Source organism: Bidens hawaiensis, unplaced genomic scaffold, assembly GCF_021521415.1.
Source record: "Bidens hawaiensis isolate Kalapana, Puna unplaced genomic scaffold, B.hawaiensis_p1.1 tig00023795_1, whole genome shotgun sequence".
NCBI classification, from domain to species: domain Eukaryota; kingdom Viridiplantae; phylum Streptophyta; class Magnoliopsida; order Asterales; family Asteraceae; genus Bidens; species Bidens hawaiensis.
This window is the reverse complement of record NW_027493737.1, coordinates 20,094-38,096: the sequence shown is the minus strand read 5'-3', so window position 1 is coordinate 38,096 and position 18,003 is coordinate 20,094. Positions and strand designations below refer to the sequence as shown.

Sequence of the window (18,003 nt, the reverse complement as noted above, 5' to 3'; positions counted from 1 at the left end):
ATGTGATTAGTTAATACACTTACCTTAATTGGTAAGTGTATGCTATAAGAATACTTATAAATGATACTTGATGGGTATAGAAAGAGTTAAGGGTATGTGCAATGATGTAAACGGGAATATATATATACACACACACACACACACACACATATGTAAGGTTGTATGGCAAAGAATGTATGGTATGTATAGTTGTATGGCAAGGAATGTATGGTTTGTATGGTTAAAGGGTTGTAGACCCTAATAATATATGAGAAAAGTAAAAGGTTGCAGACCCTAATAATATCTGCGAGAATAAAGTGTTGCAGACCCTAATAATATCTACGAGAATAAAGGGTTGCAAGCCCTAATAATATATGCGAAGATTAAAGGGTTGCAGACTCTAATAATATATGTGAAGGTAATAGGGTGAAAGGCTCTTTAAAATATAGAACGATTATGTATGTATCATTTAATGAAAGTAAGTTAAAGTATGAAAGTACGAATGTATGAAAGTATAAAAGTAAAAATGTATATAAGTATGTTTGAATAAACGGTAAGCAGGTTAAGTATGTAATATATATCTTCGGATATATGTATGTAAGAATGTGAATGTAATGTATGTTACCTGATTAACTAGAACTCACTTAGCGTAACTGACTTTTAGTATGCACGCAGTAAATAGGTTAAAGGAGCTAGCTTAAGGATGACACATGGTAGGGACTGGGAGGATGGCATCTTGAGAAGAAGTATTTTGAAATTTTATGTTATGTTTAAGACAAGTTAACTTCTGTTAATACAAGATTTGATTATTTGTAATATATTGGTTAATGTTTTATGATTTCGTGAAAAGTTTTAATTCACTCTGATATTTAGAATTGTGTTTATCAGTAAACCCAACACCCAATGTAGGGCATCGGGATCGAGGCTTTACACTTTGGAGGTTAATTGCACCCATGTCAGCCTGAATGTGGCGTCAATTGAAGCAGAAATTGACTCCCCTAGTTTGCAAACTAAGAGCGGCGTGAAAGCTTCCCAACCTACAACCGCCACTAGCAGTAGAACAAGATCAGGAATCAAATTAGGTGGCCATCGTGGTCCTGCGAAAACAAAGAAATCAGTCAGGTATAACCCACTGCTTGATAACCTTCCTGTCAACGAATTTGTGCTACAAAACTAGGCCTGTTGGTGCAAAACCATCCCGTCAACTAATATACATTTTTATGTTATTTGGTTATTGTGATGAATATGCGGTGTGTGTATTTCAATAAACATTACCAATTTTTATCAACAATCATTTTAGTCCAGTTCGTTGCGTTTGTTGTACTTGGTATGCTAGACCCGCGTTCGAAACCCATGGTGCACGGTTTTGTTATTATTTTTACTTGGAGGGAAATCTTTTAACAGACCAAGGGTCCAAATTGCATGTATTTAAAACCACAACGTTGCAAATTGCAAGGGTATAATGGTCTTTTACAGAAAAACAAATTTTGGGTTCACGGCGGGATCCCGATTGCAAAAAATGACCACCATAGGGGCTTATCTGCAAAAAAGCCACCACCATACTAGTTTTAAGTTTCACCACAGAGACCATAATTGCAATTAACTCTAAAATTTATTTCTCATTTTATAGAAAATTCCAATGCCCCTTCCACCATACTATTTTTTTTAACTGTAACTTGTATTCTTACAAGAGCCAACTAACAATAGTAGCCCTAAGCCGCCATCCCCATAACCTGCGTAGCGAGAAGACTAGCCGCCAAGCCAAAGTACATACACAAAGCAAATTCACACCAATTCAACAATTATAAATACTTGAAATTCGATCTATTTAAACCACAAAAAACTCAAAAACTTTATATCACCGATTATGTTTTCAATCGTGACATCTTTACCTTCAAAAATCTTCTCATTCCTAGTTTTCAAACACGCCAACAAACTAAAATAACGATCCATGGAAAGCTTCATTCTCGCCACCTCCCACCTACCCACCATAACAATCTTTTAATGTATACGTGTTGGTGTGTATGGGTGAGAGAGATGATATATGGTGAATAATAGCTTTTTATAATTGGAAGAAGTGTGAGTTTTTGTTAAATTTTAGAGAGGCGGTGTCACACGCTAACCTACGGCGGAATGTCGGGGCGTGAACTGTTGGTTCGCAGCTTATAAGACACTATCATGTAATTTATGTCAATATCTTATTTATTTATTTAAGATTTCAAATCAAGTACACAATGTTTCAAAAATTACAAAATAATCCGAAAAGGAAACCATTAAACTCAAAACAAATAATCCAACTTAAATAATCGATAACACTTTGTCTTTTCATTAAATGGCCTATGGTCTTTTCTAAATGATCTTCACCTTCGCTTCAATTCATATGATAACCTGAAATATGCGAACAAAATATATATGGTTTTCAACACGAGGTTGAGTAAGTAATAACGAGTTTTTGACATTAATTATAATATATGAGAAAAACTGCAAATCAATATTGTGAATATCAACAATGAAATAATGAGTAAATAATTTGTTTCGTTTGACCATTGCCTAGCAAATTGGGTTTGGCTACTAAGACAGAATAAATACAAGTAAGGGTGTCGGTTGACCATTGCCTAGCGAATCGAGCTTTGGCTAATAAGATGGTATCAATGAGTATGCTATAATAAATGATCGACCTCTCCGAATGCTAGAATTAAACAAATAAGCAAGTAAATATCAATTAAGCATTTAATTGATCAACAACACAATAATCATGATTTGCTAGTATAGATAATATGTAGTATTAAAATATAAATAAGTACATATAAGTTCCTAAAAAGATTTTAAAAAGCAGTAAAACTAGGGAGTGATTACTCACCTTAATGATTGGTGAGCTAAAAAATAAATTAAGAATAATAAATGAGTCCCGGGCCTTTAACGTGTTGACTGATCCAACGCGAACTGACCTGGAAATTTGAGATAGTACATTAGGGTTAAAAATGAGAACATAGCCGTTGGAATCAGATCAAACGGATGTATAAAACTCAAGATATGAAATATTTAATGTTTAAGCAAGCTGATACTGTTCAGAATCCGAACTTCGAATTGGGATTCGGATTCTGATCAATCAAAATTTCAAAAAAAACCAAAAGTCTTTTGACTCGATAGCTAATTTTGAGCAAAATATAGAGAAATCGAACAGTCAAATATTTTGACTATTATGCCTTGAAACGGGTCGGGATCAAATTGACCATCGAGACTCCCTTAATCCTAGAAATTAGGTATTTGTTAAATGAATAAAAACCTACAAAAACACAGCAGACAAGTTACCTAAACAATGAGTAGAACCAAGAGAAATTCATGGTCAAATGAGTCTTGAACACCAAGGTCAAACTAAGCTTGAAACTTGAATAATTTTGAAGAAATTGATAAAGGAAGAGAGGAAATTCGTGGAATATGGGGAGGACGGATGGAAGGCAGTAGTTTTTAAGGTTTAGAGATATATTATGATTAAGTATAATACTCCAGAATTGTTTATTTGGTAATACTTCGTTTAAGGAAACTGAATAAGCTTATTATGCAAAATCGGGTCAATTAACTTAAAGATTTCGTTTGCACAACAAGAAAATGAATGTGGACATGTTATACTATCAGATGACATGACTTGGGGCTTAATTTTCGTGATTAGGGTCAGTTTAAGAAAGATTTGACATTAAATGAAAACCTAACGATCTGTTGGTCTGCTGTTTGGTCGCGCTATGTAACACCCTGGCTAAAGCGGAAATGTCTGAGTGTGACGTACAGATTGCTCAAACACACGTGACACTATTAGGTGACCATAATAACATTATTTCATTTAAATCATCATGTAACACAAGTTTATCAAATAATACAAGTTGAAACAATAAATAAATAAATGATAAGTTGTTCTTTGAATATCTTATAGGCATGCTATATGTCTTCTAACTTTCATCCTCGTATCTTTACACCTGTAACATATGTATAAAATAAAGTCAGCTATGAACATAGCTGGTGAGTTCCCACAGTTTTATATACATATATAAAAATCATACAATTCATGGACAAGTGATAAACGAGTAAGTAAAGTCCTTTCCTGTTGGTATCAACCAACGTACTTGGGTATTCGCGCAAGTAAGGTCCTTTCCAGTTAGTAACAACCAACATACTTGGATAATGAGGCCCTTTTCCACTCGGTACAAATGGACCGGAGTGCAAAGGGGAGCGTATGATCATACTTAATGAGGCAACCACCACGTGCAAGTAAAGTTCGAGCAAGTAATTCAAATAACACACAAGTCCATATACGAATTGTAGTTTGTAATCGAAATAATAATACTTGAATTTTATAATGGATATATATGCTACCCCAAAATATGAAAACGTTTTAAAAAGGGGTTGTGACAAACTCACCTTAGGTATTGAAGCAAAAAGGAGAACTCGAAAGCGTTGAAAAATGGCTAACAACCGAACGCGTCACGAAAGCTGAAACAAGCGATCCGCACTAACTAAATTGAGTAAAACAAGACTTAATCGATAATCGTGCGGGATTGTTTATTGTATAACTTGCAAGGAATACTTTATATTATTTTTAGATTATTATATTGTTATTTATGTAGCCCTGCTTGTGGTGCGCACATATGATGTATATATGTGTGAACCCTCGGGTGGGCAAAAGTGAAATTGCACTAATTTTGACGTTATTTTACTAATCTCGTGAAAATAACGTTAAAAGTGACGGACGGTTAATCAGGCATCATGTAGTGGCGTTGATAGCCGAAAGACAAGGGTACATGCACCGATCAGCCGGTGTCCCGATGATTGAGTGCTATGTGCCTTATGTCCAACGCTTGATGCAAAACTACTATCGAGCCGGGGGTCTCACCGAAAGCAGCCTCTCTATCCTTATAGGGTAGAGGTAAGGCTGTCTACATCTTACCCTCCTCAGACCCTACCATAGCTTTGCTATTGGTGGGATATACTGAGTACGATGATGATGATGATGATATTGTTATTTATGCTTTAACGGCAACTCATTTATTAATATGATTTAAGTATTCTAACGGCGGGAATATGAAGTTTAAACGTTCGAAATACTTGAACTATTGTTTATAAGCCATAAATATAATTATTGCATTTACGAAACGATTTTTAGAAAATTAAAGTTTACGTTAAGATTAGTAAACGATTTTTAATAACTGCGTACGAAAATGGAAAACTTGGTTTTTAAGTTTAAAATGGTGAGATATATTTTATAGTTAATTTACATAATTTTTATTTAATTAAAAAATATTTTTATAAATTTATTTTGATTTTTTAATTGATTTAAAAGGTTAATTAATATAAATAAACTGATATTAAATAATACAAAAAAAATTAGTGTATGACCCGGGTTTCGAACCCGAGTCTTGGTGATACAAGGTCAGTGTGTTATCCAGCTGTTCTGGGGAAGACATCCGTTTTGATCATAGTTTTAATAGGTTTTAATAATAATAATAATAATAATAAACCGACTTTTAAATAGAAGATGCGCTTGACCCGGGCTTAGAACCCGGGTCTGTTGGATACATGTTACGAAGTTAAGCTGTTGAGCTATAGATCAATTCAGTTTAGGTTTAAGAAAAGTTATATAAATATAATTATCAGAATCATCTTCTTCATCTCAATAACCCTAATTTTCAATTGACGAATCTGTTTATTGTTAGATAAACTTACTTTGGGGGGTTTTGATTCTTGAAGCAACGACGTTCATTTGCATATTATAATTACCTTATAACGAGATGATTTGACGGAGAACAGGGGCTTGCTGGAGTCGATGTCCTTGGGCTTGATTACGGCCAAGTTAGAGGAGATTAGAGAGAAAGAAAGGTGTGAGCGAGTTTAGATTGAGGAGAGGGTGGTATTTATACTAACAATTTGGATCGTATACGCGTTAATTTGGTTAATTGATTTTCAAAAATTCCGGCGTCCATTACGGGATTGATTAGGTCGTTATGACGCAATTAAATGGTTTGTTAAGATATAATATCGATGATTACCGAATTTTATATAATTTATTTGGATTAAACACACGTTTTAAGGTGGTGGTGGCCACATTCGGTGCCGGATTCCGGAGGCCCATCGGGAAAACGGGGTAGGGACGGGTGGGTAGGGTTTAATATTAATATAATTTAAATAGAATTTACAGTTTGCACCCCTAGAGTTTAATAACCCTTTAAGTTTAAGATTAATATTTAACATTTCATTTTTTAACCCTGAACTATATAATTTAAGTTAAATAACTTCGATTTTGGAATATTTAAGTGTCTAATCCCGCCAAGCACAATTAACGATAAAGCCCGAGATTTTGTAAATGAATCAATACTATTCGAACGCACATTGAACATCAAACGTCGGAATATAAACGACGAACAAACATACTTTGAATGATAAACCGAGTCAGAAAACATTGACGAACGTCAAACGAAATCTCGTGAATATAAAATATATAACTATATATATATATATATGTATGTACTTGAAAACAGAAATCCAAAAATTCAAAACGGGTCAGGTTTTCGGGTTTGAAAAGTAACGAATGTTACACGCTACGTGACCAACTATGGTGAACCCTGTTGCGCAACGCAACGGGTGATGCTTTAATAGATTTTCCAAAATGTCAAATTTAGTCCCTGTACTTTCATAAATACGTTTTTAGCCATTTTAAGCGATTTTAAGAGTTTCTAAGGGTTGTTTAACGAGTTTGAAAGTTAAGTTCTTTAAGGGGTCAAGTTATTCTATAAAGGCAGACAAAAATGAGAAGGATTTATAGCCACACAAAAAAAAAGTTTTAAAAAATTAAAAAAAAATCATAACTCAAAATATAATAAAAAAACAAAAAAAGTAAAAACACAAAAAATTTTCCACCGTCTTCCTTGTTCTTAAAACACACACACAATGTTGAGGGAAAAAGATCATTGTGTTTTGTTTTTATTTTCGTTATTGATTGCGTCTTTTTTCCTTGATATTGTGTATTTTTTTCTTGATATTGTGTTATATTACTCAACAGTGTGTTATATTTTGTTCAGCATTGTGTTATATTTTGCAATTTATTGTGTCTTTTTTAGTTATAATTGTGTATTTTGTCTCTGCATTGTGTCTTTTTGGCGTTTTTTTTGGGATGAGAATGACGAGGGAAACATTTTTGTTTCTTTAAATTTTTTTCGTTTTTATTTATATTTAGAGTTATGATCTGGACGGACATCAACATAAAAGTTTTCAAGTGTAAATCACATTGAATGTCTTTAAGTTAAAGTTTATAGTACATTGTAAAGACATCTAAAGTTTTTCGAGATTTGTCGTTTATACTTCGATAGTTAATGTTTTAAGTGTAATTCATAAAATGTGTCGAAAGAAATACACACACACATTTTTTTGGACCATTTTCCGCACTAAATTATACAATAAATATGTTTGGGTAGAGTTTTGACTACACCACTATTTTGCAAACTCTGAAAAACTTACTGGACGTCACGTGACGCAAAACGTCCCTATGTGCAAAGTTTTAACTACGTATGATGTTATAAGTTTGACATTTTTGGCTCACCAAAATGTTATCTTCTTGTAATCAATGTCTTTTTACTATGAAAAAAGATGAGTCAATGTTTTTTATTGACATAAATCGAAATTAGTAGTTGTCTAAGTAATGAATTAAATAATGTGTATTATTTGTTTTATAAAGAACTTGCTTAATGAATATACTCACCATATCAATGTGACACCTTGTAGGCTAAGTTTTCAAGAGATAGTCGAGCAACGCTTGATGTGTCTTATGGAAGTTAAAAGACTAAAAGCTGCTCAAAAGTCAAAACACGCGGGTAGAATCATCAGACACGTCATAATCCTGTGTTGTAATTTCTGTGTACTCAATTTTGTAATATCAATTTAACTCACCCGTCTATATAATGTGAAAAAGTAAGCAATGCATCATAACTATTTAAAAAATATTACCTCAAAACCTTTAAATATGTACTTACAATGACCGACTCATGCCCGACTTATCCCCATCTAAGTACTTGGTTGAGAAAATAACCTTTAAATGTGTACTAACCTTTCTGCCTAACCTTTCTCGTCCATTGAATTGTGTTTCTGGAGCGATGAGAGACAGACTATTTCTTGAATGTGTGCCTTATTAAAAAACCTTTAAATATGTACTAACTTTCTGCCTAACCTTATTGGATGTAATAGGTGACATGTGCCCCTTATGTCTATTTCTTGAATGTGTGCCTCCTATTGCTGTTGACATAATAATACTTCGTGAGTAGAAATTTTAAGGATAATGACGGGCAGAATCCATAAGAGAATCCTAACAGTGCATCAGGATCACAGACAGACAGGATCCTCAGTAAGTTTCGTTATTTAATTATCATTATCCTTTCAATCTTGATTTGGTCTTGCAGGCAACATTCGACAATTATTAATATATAGCTGAATACTCAGTCAAACATTGAAAATTATGGACGTTGGGGGGACTTACAACTCGTTTATGGCAAGGGTATGCAATATGTAACCATTCCAAGATCCTCACCAGAGCATTTAATGTTCATTATTGCTTGTTATTACTTGTTATAACCATTGTAACTATAAATAGAAGCTGTAATGATTGTAATAGGACACGAACACACATCGGTATACACACTTTTGTACTGATATTAACGATCAAACACTTCCAACACTTGTATTGACCAACTTTTACCTAATAATATTAAGGTAAGAGATAGTTTTCCCCTCTAGGGGTTTAGTATTTTGGAAAGTACAAAGACTAAAAGTGAAAATTTACATTTTGATCATTCGCGCGACGCGAACAGATCAAGTTTAAAATCTTCGCGCTACGCGAAAGACAAAATACATAATCCAAATCTAAACGGAGCCGAGATAAAGCACCATGTATCATCTTCATTGAGGTTAATAACTACTTCTAAAAGCATAAATAAATAAATATTAAAACAGAACAAAATCAAAGATTACCGAAGCCACAATAGTAACCTTTATGAAGATGATACATGGTGCGCTATCCCACCAGCTGTTTGAGAAGGGCATTATTGTAATTTTGAAAGGTCACCATCTGCGTACTCTACTCCCAATGGTGAGGAGGTGGGTTAATTCAAGAAGGGGTACAGTCCGATTTGACCCGACCCGAACGACCGAATTGGAAACAAAAAAAGAAATTATATGTTAATAGTTAACTGAATACCGATAAAAAAATTACTACCTTGCAAGGAAATTTCTAAGGTTCGATATAAAACTCTACATTATCTTAAGGCTCGATATAAACTCTACATTACCTTGATGTTGAGTAGCCGTCTATTCCTACTTGAAAAAATCGTTTATCAAAAACTAAGATATACGAAAAACAAATCAATATAAAAATAGGCGAAACGAAAATATCGGATTCTGATAAAATGACGACTTTCTCAAGCTATGCGGGTGAAAAGGTGGTATTCAAGTGTTTGTTGTACGTAACGTGCATTTAATATGAGAGAAAATGGTTATTCACATGTTGGAGCTTGGCAACCAGGAGAAAGCGTCTCTCACTGTGCCGAAGCTAATGGTGTATTGGTTTGTAGCCAGTGTTCGACTCAAGTTCTCAACCTGATATCATATCTCAACAATCCTGAACCTTGGTGTGACGGGTTTTGCTTCAACAGAACCAAAACAAGACATAGAAACAACTAAATTTTAGGTTGTCACGTCTAATTTGTTTAACAAATAAGGCACATTTGAGTTCGCACATTTAACTCATTTGATGAAAAACACACATTTATATCATATATGCCAATTATCAGGGTTACAAATTACATGCAAGAACATTTTCTTCAATGTGTCTTAATTTCACAGTTGACCACGGTTATAATAAAGCAAATCAAGCATGACACTTATGCAAGGAACTACATAGAAAAAACATGAGATAGGTTATCATAGCGAGCTTTAAGATCATTTAAATACATATTTAACAACACTAGGAAGATATGTAAGCTCAAAATAGATGTCCCAATTTATTATCTTGGGATCAAAATAGAACATATCGGCTCTTTGTTTTCTCTTACTAGTTGACAAAGTTTTTCAGTATTCAAATCATCATAGCTGTTTAAAAAAAGAGAAATTAATACTAAAATCACATCGATCTGGAAGTTAATTAAATTGTGATCATATAAGAATGACTTACAAGGTTTTTGAGAACAAATAGGGCTTGTATAACTCCACCATTCGTAACACATAGCTGGTCTTTCTTCTAAGATTTGAATACGTTCCATTAAAAGCATGACATAAAGCTAAATTCACAATGTTCAAACCTTGAAAAGTGAAAACACATATTTGAATATTAATTTTAAACATTCATGAATGGGAATATGATACGCATAATACATAAATAAAAAAGGTGGTTATACTTATTAGCAAATTATTTTTGCGGTAGGATAGCCCGGTCGCTAGTTTTGTGCGGACAAAAGCAGTCACTACTTTGCTATATAAAGCGCTACGAGTTTTGTAACAAATACTCTGGTCACTAATTTTCTACTAAAAATTTTGTTGCTGAATTTGCATCAAAAATTCTGTTGCAAGTCATACAACAAAATCATGGCAAGCATTTCCAACGTAGAATCCAACAAGAAATCATCACATAGTATTCCGTCGCAAAAATGATATACGATACAAAGTTTTTTTATCACTAAAGTTGCAAATACGATTTCGTTGTGGAAAAAGAAAAACGTCACAATAGTGATAGTACAACGTGATGTGATATGATAAACGCGCCACAACATGGGTCTTTGCCACAATTTCTTGTGAGCAGTCAATTTTGTAAGTGTATGGGAAGTCTTATTAACCCGTAATGGAAGGAGATAACGAAGAGAAAAGTATCTATGAAAGCTAGCCATGGAGTTCAACACTTTAACCTCACCAACTCTAACTGGTTTGCCTTCTTTATTAATCCATGGATTCCTTGTAAAATACTTATACCCACTTTGTTGAATCGACTTGTACTTCCACGGGTTCGATACTGAAGACCCAATATGATATATTATTTCACACGATGGTTGATTTGTGTGTGCTGCCATTGTCGCGATCATAGCATTCACTACCATATCCGCGGGTATCTGCCAGTTCATTGCTTACAAATTCATGGTTAGTGATTCCGGTAATGAAAACAAACTGATTAATTAGTTAAGATCATGAATAAACTAAAGCCACCGCGTCTATTACAGATTCTCGATCACCGAGGAAACATGATAGGTAGCCCTTACCATAACCAACTGCCAAGCTATAGATTGTCCTAAAGTTTTCAAATACATCGTATTATTCTATATGATTTCTTATAATTTGCTAGTTATTAAAATTTTCAATCATTAGAATGATGTGATGAATTAAATACCTTATGCCTTCTATCCAACCAGGGAAGGGTTCTTTTTACGTGGCCGTTACAATACTTGGCCGAAGAATAATTAATGGTATATCTCCTTTCAAGTGTCCCAGAATCATTTCTCCTAATGCCTTGGTAAAAACATAAGTATTTGGCCACCCGAATTTTTGTGCCCTGGGTATAATGAATGCGCAATGTATAACTTAAGACGCTTATAATTGTTATAATTGTAATCAAGGATATTAATTGAACTTCTATATGGTGGAAATTTCCAAATATATGATGATTTAGGGAAAAAAAAGGTTATAAATTTAAGAAGGCATTGAAAATGTAACCAAAGTGATTGTGGGTTGTGTTTACGGCTTGGTAGGTTGAAGGTCAACACCCAACACAATAAGAATAAGAACATCATGTTAAAACACACGAACCTGTGCACCACTCTTGTAACCATGGATGATTGATGGATTGATACAACCTTTTCACATCAGGGTCATTCATAGTTTATGTGAAGGAGATTTGTAAGAAGGATGAAAAAGGCAAGTGTTGTGGAGGTTGAGGTGGAGGTCATCCATCCTTGAAGATCCTTTATCATGGATGATGAAGGATGGTGGTTTATGGGTCCTCCATATTGGTGATGTGGAAATTATGAGGTTGTTTGTGGAAAGAATGAATATGTTATTGTTGTAGGTAGAAGTGTTTGTAAAAAAAATGAATAAAAAGTTGATGCGGCACGCTGACTAGGCTGTTTCTGGAGAAAATTACTCTGAACTGATGCGGACAGTCTCACAACCGTCTAATTACTTACCCTAGTTTCTTTTTCATATTGCTACACAAGATTACAAATTAACAAAATACAAAAACAACTACGGAGATTTTTTTTTTTGAACAGAAAATTTTATAATTTGTGTATAGTATTTAGTACCTTATAAATACGTTTATAAATATAAACTTGTTAACTATAAACCGACCAGCGTAGCTAATTGTGTCCATAGATTTATACTAAATCTGACTCATACTTATTTAAACTAAGCCTTAAACCCACAAAATATGTGTTAGGTTCATCTCGTATCGAAAGTCATATCATAATCGATGCGATAAATGGGAAAAATAAGAAAATATTTGAAGGTAAAAGCAAAACCATTTTTTACCTTTCAATACCCAAATCTTTCATGGCGAATGCAATCATTTCATCTGTAGATGTTTCATCAGAGCTAAGTTCTTTTAATTTTTTTTCAATAATTGTCTGTTCTGTGTTGATGTCTAACCCGTGTGCACCGTTAAGTGATTTTCCCAAATGATATGAAGTTTCCAATATAAGCCCGGGAGTTTCACCAGAGACAAAAGCTGAATTAGAGATAATTTTAAAATTTACCATGGTTGCAAATGTAATAAAAACTAGTTGCTTGAAACCCGCTCGTTGCGGCGGGAAGTCAGTTGGTATCAGTCAAATCCGCGCTACGACAAGGACATGGCATGAACCAAGTCGATATAGGTTCGATTCGTTATGGTATCGGTTTGCAGAATTTTAAAAAATTTGCGGGCATCAAAAATTAACATCCATGCATCTATATACAAATTGACATCAAACCCATCAAAACCAACTACATAAAACATAGTGAATGGAGGCGTACAAAATGTTATGCAAAATATACAACTATCAAATCAACAACTTAGATTAAATTGTATATTTATAAATTTGTATTGTTAATATCCATAATCTAGTGTTGATAATTGATATGAAAGTGATTCAAGAATACCAAGACTTTTATACAGACCAGGAAAATAGCAATGAAAGATTTTAGCTTAAAAATGATAAAAAGTTTTATTCGTTTAGAGTTACCTGGCCTTTTTTTTTTTATTTTTTATATTATGCAAATTTTAAATTTGACAGAACCTAGAATCTTTATGTAAATTTTATCACGTTACTTATACCAAGTATTATGGACTTACGGTCTTAGAAATGGGCGTCACACTACTATGCCTAAGTGTATTCCACCTCAGCACACAAAATCATAGCATATCCCCTGCGTGGCATTATGGTCCATTAAGTAAGCACCGGTACTTAGATCATGTGTAGTAGATGGAGTTTTTATGTAAGTGTTATGCGTTATGTGACGTCACGTCACTATATGGGTTTTATAGTTAAAATAGGTGTAATGAATCCTTTCAAGTCATAACCTTATTATTTTATTATCATTCCTCCTCTTTATCCGCCATGTGGGAAGTCCCCCCCCCACCCTTCCAGAGAAGGGGGTGGGTCCCAGCCCTATGAGCTTCAGGGATGGGGATGGCACCCCACCACAGGTGGTCTAATATCACGTGTATGCAAATACTAACCCGTAGATATGTGGAGAAGCAACATAATTTTAACACATTTGCTAGCAAAAATTAAAACATTTTTAGCTCCCGGTGTATTTAATGCAGTATCTGTACAAAAGTAAATAAGAAAAATCAAAATCATTCTATATAATTGTCTCATAACTATAGGTTTCTAAAATTTGGCAACACCAAATGCCTCACCTCAAAAAAAACAAGTTTTTTTCATATGAAATAACGCAAGAACGTAATATACGATCTTAAACAGAAATCCATAATTTAATATTTAGGCATTGGTTATTCATACACCCTTGACCTACCCACACACCCTTTAACATGGGGTTCCATACGATAATATAGCCCCTATACAATCGTATGTAGGGTGTGTGGATAACCAAAGGGTGTATAAATAACATATTCCAATATTTAAGTTAGAAAATATCTGTACCTTTCATCAAAGTTGGTGGTGGCAGCTGCATTCACAACAACATCAATATCTTCACACATCTCTTTAATCAAAATCGAGTCTTTTATTCCCAAGTTTTCATAGGTGATGTCTCCGGCTACCGGAGTTGTCTTTTCCGACAAGAAAGACTGCAGTTTTGTACCATACTTCTCTTTCAAGATATTGAACAAGTCCTTTGCTACTGCCTGTAAATGATTTTAATTATTATATACTTGTTTTTATTAGGTTTTATGTGACATATATAGTATTATTTCTATTTGAAAATTATTTGACTTTTCTTATTTAGTATTTATGTGATTATGTTAATTGACCTACCGTTTTATTCGGTATACGTGACGTGTCTATATGTAAGTTGAAGTTAGTTAACTACCAATATCAATTTCCTGAAATGGTGAGAGATCTTCTTTTTGTAAATAGTCTGGGATTTTGTTATAGTATACAGACATGCATGCAAGCATGCGTGCGTGCGTGCATACAATTCAAAAGGTGGATTGAAATATAGAAATGATTTCGTGATCCCAAAATCAGGTTATGGACATAATAACGAATTAAACAATATAATCATATTGTATCAAATGTGCAATATTATTCTTAGTCGTAAGAAACATCCGCAACACAAACCCGATGTATAATTACATCCTTACGTATTGAAATAACAAATATATATATACTTGAAAAAGGATCGAACTCTAAGTATCTTCTCCACAAATACTACACACATACACAAATAACAAATATATACCTCCTTATTGAAACGCTGCAAAGCGGATTTGGCATAAGGAGCCTTCACAAGAAGATAACCTTTTCGCATTCGGTTGAACTCTAAGTATCTTCTCCACAAATACTGCACACATACACAAATAACATGGCATTTGTGAAAAATATTAATACATACATACATACATACATACATATATATATATAGAGAGAGAGAGAGAGAGGATACTTTTAGCATGAAAACCAAGAATGCCATCCAACTCCATTCGTCGCAAGTATGGCAAGAACACAACCACTTTAGAGAGAGAGAGAGAGAGAGAGAGAGATTGGTGAAGAAGAACATAGGACGGAGGTGATATATAAAGATGGAAATTAACTAGCTAGGTTAAGGTGAGAAGTGAGTTGGAGATACGTAGACAAGTGATCATGTAGGTAAAGAAAGAGCACACTCAATTAATGTTTGGGCATAATTGTTACGACTAACAATGTGATACCCTTTTATGATAGTCGTGTTTTACTTTTCCTTGTGCAACATTAATTATTACCCTTACTAGTCTTGTCAAACAAATTAAATATATACTTAAAAATTTATTTATCTTTATAAAAAATTCTTCACGCCTCGTCCATCATGCCTCTCTCTTTTTTCTTACTGCAATTTCATTGGTACAAAAGTCAGCTAACAATAGCGGCCCTAAGGGTGTCCCCCACCCCACCAAAAAAAAATGAGGACCGACCAGCCGCCAAGCCAAATAACTTACACAACGCAAATTTACGCCAATTTGACAAGTCTAAATACTTGAATTTCAATCTTTAAATCACAAAAAAGAGAGAATTTATATCACTGATTATCTCTTCTGACATCTTTACTTTTGAAAATCTTCTCGTTTATAGTTTTTCAAATACGCCAACAAACTAAAATAATGATTGTAGAAGTGTGAGTTTTTGTTAAATTTTAGAGGGGTGGAGATAAAGATTGTTGAAGAAATGTAGTGATGTTTTTGTTAAATTTTTTAAAGAGTTAATTGTAAATATGGTCCATGTGGTTTAACCCCAAACGCAAGTTAAACCCCGTTGTGCCACCTTTACATATATGGGCCAGGTGGTGGCACTTTTTCTTTGCAATCGAGACCCCGTCGTTCGGCCGGGTACCCAAAGTCAGTTTTTTATGAAAGGATTGTTACAACCTTGCAATTTGCAACCCTGTTGTTTTAAATACATTCAATTTGGACCATCGTTTTGTTAAACGGTTTCCCAAAATAAACGATTTCCCAGAGCGGTGGTGGGGTGCCAGAGGTCGGTGTTTCAAACAACGATCCAAACACAATCATAACCCCTAACTCTGAATTCAACCCCCAAAATAGAATATAATTTAAACTTTAATAGAAAATTTAAGAAAACAAGAGTATAAGTTAAAAAAAAAATTAAAATTAAAACGACATTAAAATCTGATGGAAAGTGGAAACGGTTACAGATTTGAATTATTTGTTTTAATTTTCGTAATTTCCAATATTCAAAATTTTATTTTTAGAAACTCAACTAATTAAATAAAATATCCTCATATACATATTTGAAACTACAGGACGATCGATAGTTTGGCGGTTGGTGTCACATCCTGACTTAGGGTCTAGACGTGTGACCCAAAATTGATACCTGTTTTATAAATATATCAGAGTTTAAGGTTGTAAAATGAAAGACTTGTTTAAAATACTATTATATTCAAAAGACGGGATTAAAACACCCGTTAATTGTTACAAAAAGTGTTATGACAAAACAATAATTTACAATATTTTATTAACAAAACTTCATCTAAGCCATCAGATCGTCTAATGGCTAGTCACCATCTCCAATCACCTATCTCCATTACCTGTAAAACAGTTATAAAAATACATCAGCAACACATGCTGGTGAATACGCTGACACAAAACATTTAAGTACTTAGTTATCCCCTCGGGTATCTTATGACCCGGCCCATCGTGGCTTAGGAAATAACTAAGTCAAATTTATTATTATAAACATCTAGTTATACTTAAAACCACTCAGCGATACCGCAGCATCGAGAACTTAGCAACTACCAATATACACGAGATAATCCCCTCTTAGACATTACTTAGGTCCGGCCCAACGTGGCGGAGGCATTAGCAAGTGTAGTGCGGTGTGCCCACCGTCTACCAACATATGTAAGGATCCAAACAAAAGTATACAATAGCTTTAGGGCCAGCAATTACTTTTGTTTATACAATTTTAGGGATATATAATCTCATGCAAACATTTAAAGACTTGTTTTATAAAAAGTTGGACGTATTCACATTTCTTCTTGTTCGATTTTTCTCACTTGATTTGTATAGTCTTGTCACTTCAGACCTATAGTACGAGAATAACGTTTTATAAATACTAGATCAACGATTTAGTTTCAGACCTTTAGTCCGTTTGCATAACCTTTACCTTGACATTTATCTCTTTATAAAATATAAGGACCTCTAGTCCTTTCTTTTTGTTAATCATTTATAAATGTCACACCCCGCCAAGGCGGAAACGCGAGCACGTGACGTCATGTATACCATAAGTATATGATTATCACAAACATAGTGGTATTAGGATACCATTAGTTTTCAAAAGAGTTTTACAACCCACGAATTGTTTTTAACAAGATAATTATACATAATAAGAGATTTCTCGTATATGACCCAGATATCAATCGGGTTATACATCTGAAATCCCTCCAAAATAGGTATCCTAATTATACATCGAGGTCCCGGTTCCATGATTTCCTTACAAGCTTGTTAATTCCATGAAAGAAACATACAATTTAAAAGGTCAACACAATGGTTGGTGAGTCCACAAGTTTTAAGACTCGAAGTAAAATCACGCTGTTTATAAAATGTTGAATCAGTTCACAAACACGTATACGATAAATTATTGAAACAAATACGGTAATCCTCCATAGAATGCGCAAATTCTACGAATTAATATACGATCCATGAGCCTATAACCAAACCACGACTTATATCATTTTTGCCCTGTTCAAATCTCACAGATGGAATATACGCACCCTGTTTCAATGCAATATCGGAGGTTAGCGCGACTAACCTAACAGTAGGGGGAAATGTCAACGTCAATAGTACTATCCATA

At 33.9% G+C, this 18,003-nt stretch overlaps 1 pseudogene; it reads right to left on the bottom strand.

The window, feature by feature from the left end:
* Positions 1–9,951: 9,951 nt before the first annotated feature.
* LOC143568056 (fatty acyl-CoA reductase 3-like) lies at positions 9,952–15,139 on the bottom strand (annotated as a pseudogene).
* Between the last annotated feature and the right edge of the window lie 2,864 nt (positions 15,140–18,003).